General features: G+C 44.1%; 1 long non-coding RNA gene across 1 annotated transcript in view; it reads right to left on the bottom strand.

Annotated features, from left to right (window-relative positions):
• LOC131838571 (uncharacterized) overlaps positions 1–5,908 on the bottom strand; it is a 33,863-nt gene extending 27,955 nt beyond the window's left edge. The window contains exon 1 of the long non-coding RNA XR_009356652.1: positions 5,711–5,908. This is a non-coding gene — a long non-coding RNA (uncharacterized LOC131838571). The remainder of the gene's footprint in view (positions 1–5,710) is intronic.
• Between the last annotated feature and the right edge of the window lie 9,002 nt (positions 5,909–14,910).

The raw sequence follows: 14,910 nt of genomic DNA, 5'->3' as shown, positions 1-14,910 counted from the left end.
GCAGCAACATCTTCCTAGGAACATTGCCAAAGGCAAGGGAAGCAAGGGCAAAAATGAACTATTGGGATTTCATCAAGATCAAAAGCTTTTGCACAGCAAAGGAAACAGTTAACAAAATCAAAAGGCAACTGACAGAATGGGAGAAGATATTTGCAAATGACATATCAGATAAAGGACTAGTGTCCAAAATCTATAAAGAACTTAGCAAACTCAACACCCAAAGAACAAATAATCCAATCAAGAAATGGGCAGAGGACATGAACAGACATTTCTGCAAAGAAGACATCCAGATGGCCAACAGACACATGAAAAGTGCTCCATATCACTCGGCATCAGGGAAATACAAATTAAAACCACAATGAGATATCACCTCACACCAGTCAGAATGGCTAAAATCAACAAGTCAGGAAATAACAGATGCTGGCGGGGATGCGGAGAAAGGGGAACCCTCCTACACTGTTGGTGGGAATGCAAGCTGGTGCAACCACTCTGGAAAACAGCATGGAGGTTCCTCAAAATGTTGAAAATAGAACCGCCCTATGACCCAGCAATTGCACTACTGGGTATTTACCCTAAAGATACAAACGTAGTGATCCAAAGGGGCACGTGCACCCGAATGTTTATAGCAGCAATGTCCACAATAGCCAAACTATGGAAAGAGCCTAGATGTCCATCAACAGATGAATGGATAAAGAAGATGTGGTAGGTATACACAATGGAATACTATGCAGCCATCAAAAGAAATGAAATCTTGCCATTTGCGAAGACATGGATGGAACCAGAGGGTATTATGTTTAGCAAAATAAGTCAGTCAGAGAAAGACAATTATTATATGATCTCCTTGATATGAGGAAGTGGTGATGCAACATGGGGGCTTAAGTGGGTAGGAGAAGAATCAATGAAACAAGATGGGATTGGGAGGGAGACAAACTATAAGTGACTCTTAATCTCACAAAACAAACTGAGGGTTGCTGGGGGGGGGGGAAGTGGGGTTATGGACATTGAGGAGGGTATGTGCTTTGGTGAGTGCTGGGAAGTGTGTAAACCTGGCGATTCACAGACCTGTACCCCTGGGGATAAAGATATATGTTTATAAAAAAATTTAAAAAATATCCCAGATGGTGTGTTTACAGAAACTGACAGTCTGGTTCTAGAATTCATATAGAAATGTAAGGGATCCAGAATGGTGAAAACAACATTGAACAAGAACAAAGTTGAAGGACTTACCCTCCCTGATTTCAAACTTACTGCAAAACTACAGTCCAGACAGTGTGGCCTAGGCATAAGGCTAGACTTATAGTTTGATGGAATAGAATTGAGAGCCCAGAAATAATCCTTGACATCTATGGTCAATTGATATTAAATAAGAATGTCAAGATAATTCAATGGGGGAAAATGTGTTTTTTTTCAAGAAATGATGCTGGTAGGCAACCTACTGAATGGGGGAAGGTATTTGCAAATGACATATCTGATAAAGGGTTATCCAAAATATATAAAGAATTTATACAAGTCAACACCCAAAAAACAAATAATCCAATTTAAAAATGGGCAGGAGACATAAACAGACATTTCTCCAAAGAAATGACATCCATACTGTTATGCTGAAAATAAATAAAAAATAAATTAAAAAAAAGAAAAAGAAATGACATCCAGGTGGCCAACAGACTCGTGGAAAGATGCTCAACATCATTCACCATCAAGGAAATGCAAAATCAAAACTACAATAAGGTATCACCTCCCACCTGTCAGATTGGCCAAAATCAACAATACAAGAAACAACAGGGGTTGGCCAGGGTGTGGAGAAAAAGGAACCCTCAAGGATAATGTAAAGTCATGTTGCCTCTGTGGAAAACAGTATGAAGATTTCTCAAAAACTTAAAAATAGAACTACCCTATAATCCCGTAGTTATGCTACTGGGTATTTGCCTAAAAAATACAAAAACACTTATTCAAAGGCACACATGCACCCCTAAGTTTGCTGCAGCGTTATTTACAATAGCCAAACTATGCAAGCAGCCCAAGTGTCCATTGATAGATGAATGGATAAAGAAGATGTGGTAAATAGATACAATAGTGTATTACTTAGCCATAAAAAGGAATGAAATCTTGCCATTTGCAATGATATGGATGGAACTAGAGAGTGTTACTCTAAGTGAGATAAGTCAGTCAGAGAAAGACAGATACCCTATGAGCAATTTAAGAAACCAAGCAAGTGAACAAAGGAAAAAAGAGAGAGGGAAGCAAACCAAGAAATGGACTCTTAACTGTAGAGAACAAACTAATGATTACAAGAAAGGAGGCAGGTGGGGGGGGGATGGAGGAAATGGGGGTGAGGATTAAAGAGTACACTTATCATGATAAAAAAATAAAATGATTTGAAAAAGGAATGAAATGATGCCGGTTATTATCCATATGCAAAGAAATGAAGTTGGACTTCTACCTCTTTGTGATCTTAGATTAGTCCATGGTTCCTTAGATCTGACACCAAAGCACAAGCAACAAAAGAAAAAAAAAATAGGCAAATTGGACTTCACCAAAATGAAAAGAATAATTCTGTGCTTCAAAGAATACCATCAAGAAAGTGCAAAGGTACCCCACATAATGGCAGGAAATATTTATACATCATATATCTCATAAGGGGCTTATTTATAGACGATACAGAGAGTTTATACAGATCAATAACAAAGAAAAAACCAAATTTAAAATTGGGCAAAGGATCTGAACAGACGTTTCTCCAAGACAAATATACAAATAGGTGCATGAAAAGATGTTCAACATCGTTAGTCATTAAGGAAATGCAAATTGCGACCACAATGAGGTACCACTTCATACTCCTGAGGATGGCTAAAATGAAAAAGGCAAATGATGGCAAAAGTTGGGGAGAACATGGAGAAACAGAACCCTTGTACACTGTTTGTGGAACCGTCCAAGGGCATGCATGCTCTGGAAAACCATCTAGCAGTTTCTCAAAATGTTCAACATACAGTTACCATCTGATCCAGCAAGTCCACTCCCAGGCATATACCCAAGGAAATAAAAACATCCGTTTGCACAAAATGTGTACATGGATATTTCTAGCAGCATTGTTCCTAATAGCCAAAAGATGGAAACAGCTCCAATGTCCATAGACTGACACATGGAGAAATAAACATAGTGTAACTGTACAACGGAATAGTATTTGTGCATAAAAGGGAATGAGGTACTGATACGTGACTCTCAACATGGAGGAAACTTGAAAACATTAGGCTAAGTGAAAAGATCCAATCACAAAATCCAGATTATACGAATGTGTTAACACGAAATGTCCAGAATAGGAAAACCCACAGAGACGGCAAGTAGGTTTGTGGCTGCTTGGGGCTGGAAGGTATGAAGAAGTAAGGAAGTGGGTTCCTTCCTTCCTTTCTTTTTCTCTCTCTCCCTTTCTCTTTCTTTCTTTCTTCTAAGATTTACTTATTTATTTGAGAGAGAGGGAGAGAGCGCACAAGCAGGAGGGACAGAAAGAGAGAGAATCTCAAGCAGATTCCACGCCAAGCAGCCCCATAAAGGGTGTGTCTGTGTCTATGAGTGTATTAAAGGGTATGACTTGTATCCTTTGAATGGGTGGATTGTGTGGTATGTGCCATATATCACACATATATCAACAAAGTTGTTAAAAACAAAAAATCTAAAAACTGATTATTTTAAGACTCCAAACGATGGGCATCTAGGTGGCTCAGTTGGCTGGTTAAGCATCCGGCTCTTGATCTCGGCTCAGGTCATGATCTCAGGGTGGGGAGATCGAGTCCCATGTCTGACTCCCTACTCAGCGAGGAGTCTGTTGAAGATTCTCTCTCTCCCTCTGCCTCTTCCCCTTCCCTCACTCGCATGCAAGCTCACTCCTTCTATCAAAACAAAGACATAAATCTTAAAAATAAAAACAAAAAACGAGGAAATCACCACCATCAAGGTAGCAGTTTGTTGGCTCTACTCGAGGTCGGCTACATGTCACAGAGCTGGCTGACTTCTGCTGCCCGCCTTCCTCTCCTCTGTGAACGGGGAGAAACCCTGTCCAGTTCCCAGTGCCTCTTCCCTGCCTTCATTCCCCCGTCTTTGCTCTCTCTTCTCTTGGCCATTCTAACCTGCACACATTTTCACTGAAGTTTTCCTGAGGCACAGATCTAATCATACGTCTTCCATGCCCTCAAACCTTCAGTGGCTCCCTGCTACTGAGTAAAGACAACACCTGACCCAAACTTTGCCCCCTGCCCCCCCCAACTGGCCCCTGTGCCACCCCTCTGCTGGGCTCACCATCTTCCTCGTTCCTCAGGCACTTTACAGAACACAAAAAAGCCTGGTCATCTTTCTCCACACCAAAGGGCAGCTTCCCGGGCTCCAGGCCTTGCCTCACACAGAATCCTCAGAATCTTCCCCACTCTTCCCAGTCCTGATCTGTGCCAGTCCAGTCCTGCCTCCTGTCTTGCGGGAGCCCTGGCCCAGCGCTTACCCTCTCTGATCTTACTTCCCATTGTAGGTAAAACCATGGACAATCCAAATATTCCAAGGAATAGGAATCCCTTGAGATGTTCATCAGGGTTTTTCAGAAGAGGGTGGCATGATCAAGTAGGTTTGGGAAACTCTGGGACGAACAGATTTCCTTCCCACATGACTTTTCAGAGCCTTTAATTTGCTAATGGGCATTGGTGGGTCACCAAGAGTGGGATATGATTTACAACCTTTCCCAGGCTTTTAAAACGATGCCCATACACACCTATACCCCCTACACAACCCCTACACACACATACATACACACACGCACATACATGCACACACACACTATAAAGGAACATCTTGGCCACACCCAAGAAATGCCGAACTAGTTGATCTTAAAGGATCTTTCTGGATCCAAAAAACTAAAAACAAAAATTAGTATTTAAAAATTGCTACCTTCACATGAAACCCTTCCTAACCCCTCTGCTCTCAAGCCATTTGACCCCCTCTGTACTCCCATGACACTTTCTGTATCTCTAGTGAAGCACTTCCTTTCTTCTTCTTTATGAAGTGAAAATAAACCCTTTGCCTCTGTGGCCAGTGTACTGCAGTGAAACACAGACACAGGCCGTGGAGCCCCACCCAGAAGCTGGGTTCAGATCCCGGCTTGGCAGCTAGCCTGCTACGGCTTTGAGCAAGTGAAAACCTCAGTTTCCTTATTCTAAATATGGGCATACTCATACCTTCGCTGGAACACAGGGCAGGGGGGCGGGTAAGGGGGCACCAGACACAAAGCCCTCAGGACCTGGTCCTGGGGGACATACGCTAATTGGAAACTGTCATTATTATTAGTATCTCTGAGTGGATTTGTTCTCTGACTCACCAGTAAGGTCCTTGAGGCACTTCACAGCCCAGGCACCTGCATACCCTCCCAGGGCCTCCGCACTTCTTAGCACAGAGTACAATTTTTAAGAACATGGAAGGAGATCAGTTTTGTTCAGCTGGATTAATTGAGGACTTTTCAGGAAGAAAGGCAGAGCTTCTGCCTTCTGCTCAGGCTGTCGGATCTAGGGTCCTGGCACTTTCCTATTGTGTAATCTCCTACAGGCCTATGCAGGACCCACATTTGCTTTTTATCTGGGGTTATAATTCCTTCTAGGCCTACACCAGCAGCTCAGAGAGAGGATACTAAGATAGGAAACAAGGCAAAGGAGTCAGGGCAGCAAAATTTATACAAACATACCTTTTCTTGATGATGAAGCCCCAGGATTTTCCTAAATTCTACTTTTGGTGCAGCCACGGCTTGTGCGGGTCTTGGGTCTTGGTCAAGCTGGCTGGTGTTCTCTGATGATTTCTCATGAACAATTACGCAGGACACAAGGGCTATAGTGCACACAGTTATTTGTCTTGCAGCATATGCCGTTTATAGAGAAGACAAGACTTCAACTCACAAATTGACTAAGGAGTAGGAAAACCCGTGATCTGGCAGGCTTTCCTTGATTCCTTTGGTTCAGATAAGTTCTTGCGTTCTCGGCACCCAAGCGGTCTTTACCTCCCTTGCCCTCCCACTCATACTTGAAATTCTTTGTTTCATTTGTCTTCCCCACTGGACTGTAAACTCCATAAGGCAGGAGTCCATTACCCACCTCAGCCCCCCATCACCAACCCTTTGCACGACACTGATTAGGTCACTTACGAATATTGCACTTGTTGAATCGTTGTGTTGCATCTAGGTCGTGAGGTCCAACCTCTGTTAGACTCTGTGCCAGAGCTAAATTGTTAGTCAGTTCACAGAAGGGAGAACTTCAGAGAAGGGCTGAGACTTGAGTATGGTTTGAGCTGATGTAGAGGAAGGGAGAAGGCATTCCAGGGGGAGACACGGCATGAGCAGATGGGCAGTAGCAGAGACACAAGGGTGGCTCAGTCGGTTAAGCGTCTGCCTTTGGCTGAAGTCATGATCCCAGGGTGCTGGGGTCGAGCCCCACGTTGGGATCCCTGCTCAGCAGCAAGTCTGTTTCTCCCTTTTCCTCTGCAGCTCCTCCTGCTTGTGTTCCCCACCCTCTCTGAAATATGTATATAAAATCTTAAAAAAAAAAAAAAAGTACAGAGGCAGGAGTGAATGCTGTCTCTAACTGCCCAGGACTGGGGTCTCTGGCACACACTCCATTTCTCCACCTCTAGGCCACTCTGGGGTCCCACTGAGACTCAGCACTGGGAATCCAGCTCAGCATGTGGCTCTTGCTGATGGCACTTCGGTCTGGGACTGGCCTGGTGCTGTGGAGGGTGGGGGGAAAGCCACAGCAGACTGGCAAGCTTGTCATCTTCATAGTGTTGGCAAGTGGAGGATTGCTCAAGTCATTCTCATCGTAACAGGAGAACCTCATGGCCAGGAAGCAGTAAAAGCCATCAGCTTAGCTGGGGGCAAATCGCATCGTGCAGAGCAAGCTACCACTTCTGTAGACTTTCTCCATCTGGGACTCAGCATTCCTGCCTACAACTTGGGAGCCTGCTCACCAGTATTCTGTCCAAACAGCCAGCACTGCCTCGCTGCACAGTAAAGCAGATGTCCGGGATGCAGAACGGCCCGACCAAAGGCACCTGTTCTCTTGGCTACCACTACCAGCCAGGTGACCTTGGGCAAGTACAGCTTTTCATCCTGTGCCTGGAATAGAGTAAGCACCCAAATAAATGTGCCTATTATTATGAATAATATCATTATTATGAATAATATCAATATCAAGTCTAGGGAAAAAAGACAATAGAGGTTTAGGGCAGATAACTTTTTTTAAAATTTATTTTTTATTTATTTTCAGCGTTATTCATTATTTTTGCACCACACCCAGTGTTCCATGCAATCCGTAGGGCAGATAGCTTTTGTTCAGTTTTTAATATCCTGGTGTAAGATCTCTGGATCAGAGATTTAAAAAAAAAAAAGATTTTATTTATTTATTTGTGAGACAGAGAGTGAGCTAGCACACACAGGTTGGGGGTGGGGCAAAGGGGGAGGGAGAAGCAGTCTCCCTGCTGAGCAGGGAGCCTGATGTGGGGCTTGATTCCAGGACCCTGAGATCATGACCTGAGCTGAAGGCAGACACTTAACCAACTGAGCCACTGAGGCACCCCCAAATAAGAGGCTTTTTATTCACTCACAGAGAATCTTTTTAAAAAAATTTTTATATATTTTTATTAACATATAATGTGTTATTATTAGCCCCAGGGGTACAAGTCTGTGAATCACCAGATTTACACACTTCACAGCACTCACCATAGCACATACCCTCCCCAATGTCCATAACCCCACTACCCTCTCCTTGCCCCCCTCCCCCTGGCAACCCTCAGTTTGTTTTGTGAGATTAAGAGTCTCCTATGGTTTGTCACCCTCCCAATCCCATCTTGTTTCATTGATTCTTTTCCTACCCCCCCAAACCCCTACGTTGCATCTCCACTTCCTCATATCAGGGAGATCATATGATAATTGTCTTTCTCTGACTGACTTATTTCACTAAACGTAATACCCTCTGGTTCCATCCATGTCTTCGCAAATGGCAAGATTTCATTTCTTTTGATGGCTGCATAGTATTCCATTGTGTATACCTACCACATCTTCTTTATCCATTCATCTGTTGATGGACATCTAGGTTCTTTCCATAGTTTGGCTATTGTGGACATTGCTGCTATAAACATTCAGGTGCACGTGCCCCTTCGGATCATTACATTTGCATCTTTAGGGTAAATACCTAGAAGTATGATTGCTGGGTTGTAGGGTAACTCTATTTTCAACTTTTTGAGGAACCTCCACATTGTTTTCCAGAGTGGTTGCACCAGCTTGCATTCCCACCAACAGTATAAGAGTGTTCCCCTTTCTCCACATCCTCGCCAGCATCTGTTATTTCCTGACTTGTTAATTTTAGCCATTCTGACTGGTGACTCACAGAGATTCTTAGTAACACCCCTGTTCCTCATGCCCCAGCTCCTTACAGGACAATGCGTAAGGGTCAAGGAGCAGAACCTCAAAAGTATGTGAGGCATCTGGAAAAGGAGAGAGAGGAGAGGGACTAAAGAGTATGGGGGAGGGGGCTAGAGGAGAGAGCCCTTTTCTCTGGAATATAAATGAGTTCTTTCTAGGAGAAGGGAAGGTACCCATATATGTATGGGTGTGTGTGTGCAAATATCTGTGCACGAGTGTGTGCTTGTGTGTAAATATGTGCTCATCTTTGCACATGCGGGTGTATATATTTTGGGAGATACTTATTTATGTACAGTGCCTGGAGAGGTGTCAAGGTTTCTCTGTCGAAGAAAGGACGAGTTGAACATATGAAAGGCAGGCTGTGGAAACCAGTAGGAGCACAGAGGATGAGAGAGAAGTATTGCTGGAGCAGGATTCCAGAGCCCTCCCTTCAACCTGATCAATTGCATGACTGTGTAGCCCCTTCTCTGTACATCAGTCCCTGTCTCTCTGAAATACCAATGATTGCATCTGCCATACCTGTTGCACCCAGGTTCATGAAATTCAAGTAGGGATAGACATGGGAAAGCACTTTGAACAGTGTGAAAATCATACAAATCAAATTCAGGATATTATTAGTAAAGCTTTGCCACCAAACTCTGGTAAAAATGCACATAAATGGCACAGCACAGTATCTGACACATAGTAGGTACTCTAAATATCTCTTCTTCTGTTACCATCTGCACATACTAAGTACCAGTAATACTGGAAGGATGGACGGATGGATGGATGGATTCATGGATGGATGGATGGATGGATGGATGAGTGGATGGATGAATGGGAGCCTTTCTCAGTGCTCCTCTCTTAAAATTACATTTTTGCACAAAGCATTTGGCTTCCACAGCTGTGGGAAGGGGGGAAATTCCCCCCACTACTCCCAGTTCCGTTTTCTGACCTGCTGCATAATCTACCATCCCAGAGAGGAACACTGGAGTATGGAGAGAGAGCATGATGGGGCAATCAGGGTGGCTCCTCCTTTGAGAATAATAAGAGTAATTAGAGGATAGAAGAACAGTGTAGGTTGTTTGAACTGAAAGGCACCCAAGGTGACTTTTTTTGGTCTCTTGAAGATCTACTCTGTGCTAGAACTGGGACACATACACTTTCTGCTGTCCAGAGGTTGAGTCTAGTGAGGAAGGCAGACATTGGACAAGAAGCCCCAGGGAAGACTGGCAGGATTGCTCAATGATGTTTTATTTATTTATTTTTTGGGGGGATATTGAAGCATTTATTTTTTTCTTTGGTTTTGTATTTTGACTTAAGTTGGAAACCTTATAACCCATTTAAATTGAACAAAGCACTTAAAACTAAACAGATTAACAAATATTAACATAACCCTTGTATTTGACTAGTGGTATAGCTCCTAATATCTTTTTTTTTAATTAAATTGATTTATTTATTTTCAGCATAACAGTATCATTATTTTTTTCACCACACCCAGTGCTCCATGCAATCTGTGCCCTCTATAATACCCACCCCCTGGTACCCCGACCTCCTACCCCCCCGCCACTTCAAACCCCTCAGATTGTTTTTCAGAGTCCATAGTCTCTCATGCTTCACCTCCCCTTCCAATTAACCCCAACTCCCTTCTCCTCTCTAACACCCCTTGTCCTCCATGACATTTGTTATGCTCCACAAATAAGTGAAACCATATGATAATTGACTCTCTCTGCTTGACTTATTTCACTCAGCATAATCTCTTCCAGTCCCGTCCATGTTGCTACAAAAGTTGGGTATTCATCCTTTCTGATGGAGGCATAATACTCCATAGTGTATATGGACCACATCTTCCTTGTCCATTCGTCCGTTGAAGGGCATCTTGGTTCTTTCCATAGTTTGGCGACCATGGCCATTGCTGCTATAAACATTTACTCCAAAGGTACAGATGTCGTGAAAAGAAGGGCCATCTGTATCCCAATGATGTTTTATTTTAACCTGGGCTCCACAGTTCTAGGGAAGTTCCTGTTGCTGAGTCAAAAGCAGACCCCCTCCCTCACTTTTTAAGATTTAATTAATTTATTTTATAGAAAGTGAGATAGCACACAAGCAGTGGAGAGGGAAAAGCAGGCTATCCATCAAGCAAGGAGTCTGATGCAGGGCTCGATCCTAGGACCCTGAGATCATGACCTGAGCCAAAGGCAGACTCCTAACCGACTGAACCACCCAGGTGCCCCTCAAAAGCAGATCCTTGCCTGTCTATTATTTTCCAAAAGCTTGAGAAGCTCCTTGGATGACTCAGCTGGAATGGGTCACAGCGTGAGGAGGGATGGAGTCCCCAAGACAGGGAAACTGATAGAATCCTATGAGAATGGCAAGTGGGGGAGAGCTGGGAAGTTGGAGAACCTCAGAAGCAGCAGATGACTTTGGGATACACCAGGGAGGTTTGGAGACTCCCAGCCTCCACAGAGGTTCGTGGGCTTAGTCATGGTGCCGAAGCTGTCGTCAGGGACCACGTGGAGTTACATCATGAAGACAGCAGTGGTGGCGGTGTTGGGTAGGCAGAACGAGGTCCATTCCCCCAGTGATCTATCAATCCATGTGCCAATCCCCAGAACCTACTATGTTACTTTACATGGCAAAGGGAACTTAAACAATTTTTTAAAAAAAGATTTTATTTACTTATTGGAGAGAGATACAGTGAGAAAGAGCATGAGTGAGGTGAGAGGCAGAGGGAGAAGCAGACTTCCCACTGAGCAGGGAGCCCCTTGAGGGTTGGGATCCCAGGACTCCAGGATAATGACCTGAGCTGAAGACAGATGCTTAACTGACTGAGCCCCCCAGGCACCCCTGCAAAAGTGACTTTGCAGACAAGAGTAAATTAAGGACCTAAAGAAAGGGAGATTTTTTTGGATTATCCAGGTGGGCTCAAGAAAACCAGGTTTGTTTGTTTTTTTTAAAGATTTTATTTATTTATTTGACAGAGATCACAAGTAGGCAGAGAGTCAGGCAGAGAGAGAGGAAGGGAAGCAGGTTCCCTGCTGAGAGGAGAGCGTGATGCGAGGCTCGATCATGACCTGAGCCAAAGGCAGAGGCTTTAACCCACTGAGCCACCCAGGTACCCCAAAACCAGGAGAGTCATAGTTACAGAGCGACTTGAGGATGCTTTTGGATTTGAGCACAGAGGATGGGGCTTTGAGCCCACAAATGCAGGTGTCCTCTAGAATCTGGCCAAATATGGACACTGATTTCACTCTAGAGTCTCCAGAACGAATGAAGCCTTTGGACACCTTGATTTTAGCCCCATGAAACCTATTTTAGATGACTGACTTCTAGAATTGGGAAATAATCAATTTGTGCCCTAAGTCATTACATTGTGATAATTTGTCACAGCATTCCTGGGAGGGGGTCAGAGTGTGAGAACCTCCTTCTTGACCTCTGACCCTGACTCATAATTGCTTATGAATTGGCCATCACTGAGAATTTTCTATGTCCCAGGCATAATACAGTTTTCAAAAAATGCTGTCTTGACCCAGTTTTCAGGCCCTGACTAGAAGCCAGTCAGCTCTCCTTCCTGAGTAGTGGAGTACATCTAACCCTAACTGCCTGTTTGATAGGGCTCTCACATTCCAGATCACCCTCCAGCTACCCTAACTGTCCAGGGCTAGGCTCTAGGGCAACTGCTCTGCCTCAGAACCCTGTGAAATGATTTAAGCTACCCATTCCTAAGCCTGCTTGCCCGGCCCTGCCTGTTCTTTCCCTCCAAAGCCACAACAGAGGGACCTGCCCATAGTTCCCACCTGTCTCACGACCCGCCCCACTGCTTCCCCAAGCAGCCCTGCACAGCCTGCTGTGTTCTTGGCAAGGGGCTGGGAGCCAACACCACCTGGAAATTCTTCCCAATTTCTCTGTCTCGGTGTATGTCTAGCCTCACCCTACCTTACCCCAGGTAATGTGGTTAAAACACCAGGCAGTGTTCTAAAGCCTTCTACACATATTTACTCACTAATCCTCACCACAAGCCAACCAAGAAGGTATTTGTCATGTAAAGTGGGGATAATAATAGCACACAGATACTCATGAGAAGCAGAGTAAGCTCTGCTCATAAGTGGCAGAGCTGGATTTCGAACCCAAGAGTCAGGCTTCAGAATCTGGGCTTGTCACCACCACACTGTGCTGCCCACGGTGACAGAAATGGCATTTGCCACCATCCTAATAAGACGAGGTGCTCAAAACTGGATTTATTTTGACTTAAAGAAAATAAAGGAATGTGACATGTCTAGCACACAACACTTGGGAAATTATATGTCTGTTCCCCACAAGCATCATTAAGTAGGGTCTAGAGTGATCTACAGCTGGGAAGACTCATCCAGTCTGGGGCCTCCCTGCAACAGTTAGGTGATTTAAAACATCATCTACATGTAATTCCCGGTATAAGTGCATATGTCTGCACAGCTAGCTGGTTTCAAACAACCCCTCATGTGGGGTCTCTTTTGACGGTTACAGCCAATAAGACCTCAAGGCTTGGGGCTGGAGGTAGCAATCTGGTAGGATATCTCATTTGAGATCTAGTCCCCAACACTGTTTGGCCTTAAGAAGAGCAGGAAGAGAATATTCTGAAGATACTTTGTTTCTGTAATGCTGCAGCTGGAGTTAGAGTGGCCCCTCCCCCTGCCGGCCCAGCAGTGATGATCTCATGGTAAACAGAGCTCATTTGGTCTCAACCTCAGGCACTCCCCAAAGCAAAGCCTGAAGCCACAGCTGGCATACTAATGTTTGGGAATGTGATCCCAACAAGCACTGGGCCATCTGCACATAGTCTACTGTCTGTCTCTAGCTAGGTTTATCTTCCAACATGCTAATCCTCTCTCTATGTTCAATCTGATTTTGGCAATATCCATGTCATAATTTCAGTTATTGCATTTTTCAGATTTAGGATTCTATTTGATATTTTTAAGGCTTCTGTTTCTATGGTAGGACTATTTGTTTTGTTGTCCATTCTTTTGATTATAGTCATAGGTATTTTATAATCTGTGCCGGATAATTCCTATCTGGATCACCTATGTGCCTATTTCCCCTCTTCTGTTTTTTCCATGGTTCTATTTCTTCCTATGTTTGATAATCATTTGTTGGATATTGGATATTGTGCACTGAATATTGTAGAGGTTCTGAATGATGCTTCCTCTCTAGAAAAGAGAGATTTATCCCCTGGCAGGTAACTGGGAATCAGAGCTCCTCAACCCAACATGAATTAAGTTGACTTGAGATCTATTTGCAGTCTTTGTAAGATTCTATATACGGTGGGTTTGCTCTCACCCTTAGAGTGTAGATCTTCAGGGAACCCCACTGAGAACCCAAGGTCTGCTCTAGGACCTTCCCACCCCCATCCCTGAGGAGATACTAAATTCCAATTTTTGTCCCATAGACTGAGACACTCGTAATAGCTTTTTCCTGACTCTCAGTCTCTTTCACTTGACTACTTAGTCTCCTCTGTACACAGATTTGAGAGTAAAGGCCTCAGGGATCTGTGCTGGGTGTCAGGCCCACTCCTCTCCCAGGTTTTAGCCCTCAAGTCCTGGCCACCTTGGAGAGACTTCCATTTGTACCTCTCCACCTCATAAGGTTGCCTTAAGCTCTTCGGATTCTCTGCCTCTTAGCAGCACACTCTCTTTCCATTTCTTCACCTCTTGCCCCACACCAATACCCCCAAAATGCCCAGTGTGTAGAAAGTTGGGCTCAATTCCAAACTCAATAAGCTTCCCCTCTTTATAGGATGTGGCCCCTCAAGTCCTAGCTGCTTGATAGATCCCCAGTGCCTTCAAAGAGAAAATCTGCAAGAAGAGTTTCAAAGAGAGAGAGAGATGATCTGCATTTTGCCTGGCTTTTCTAGTTGTTCTCAGCAGGTGTGTTGGCCTGCTACAAGCTACTCCATCACAGCTGGAAAGGAATGTGTTGACTCTTAATAATGATTTCTAGGGGCACCTGGGTGGCTTAGTTGGCTGAGTGTCCAACTCTTAATTTCAGCCCAGGTCATGATCTCAGGGCTGTGAGATCGATCCTTGTTTTGGCTCAGCAGGGCATCTGCTTAAGATTATCTCTCTCTCTTTCCCTCTGTCCCTCCCCCCATTTGGGCTCTCTCTCTCTCTCTCAAATAAATAAATAAATAAATAAATAAATATCTTTTTAAAAATAACAACAACAAAAAAAAGATTTCTAAAACACCAGTTTATTGAGTTGATTTCAGTGACCCTCACTGTCCTTTCTAGTTCTCATCAGCTGTGAATTCAAACACATTGTTCTCCCGTTTCAGGCCCTTCTTAGCCTCTTAGGAACCACCTTCCAGTCACGATGAGTGGCATGCTGGGAAAACTCTTAGTCGTCACTCAGAGCCCCTCATGGCCCTTTGCTCTGTCCATCCAACCTCTCCCCTCCTTCACTGATACCATCTTGCACATCTCCCTATTTCCTGACATTTGCGGAGTCATGCCCTTAACACTTCT

This window comes from Mustela lutreola, chromosome 1 (genome assembly GCF_030435805.1).
Source record: "Mustela lutreola isolate mMusLut2 chromosome 1, mMusLut2.pri, whole genome shotgun sequence".
NCBI classification, from domain to species: domain Eukaryota; kingdom Metazoa; phylum Chordata; class Mammalia; order Carnivora; family Mustelidae; genus Mustela; species Mustela lutreola.
Note: the sequence above shows the minus strand (reverse complement) of the source record. Positions and strands in the feature narration are given on the sequence as shown.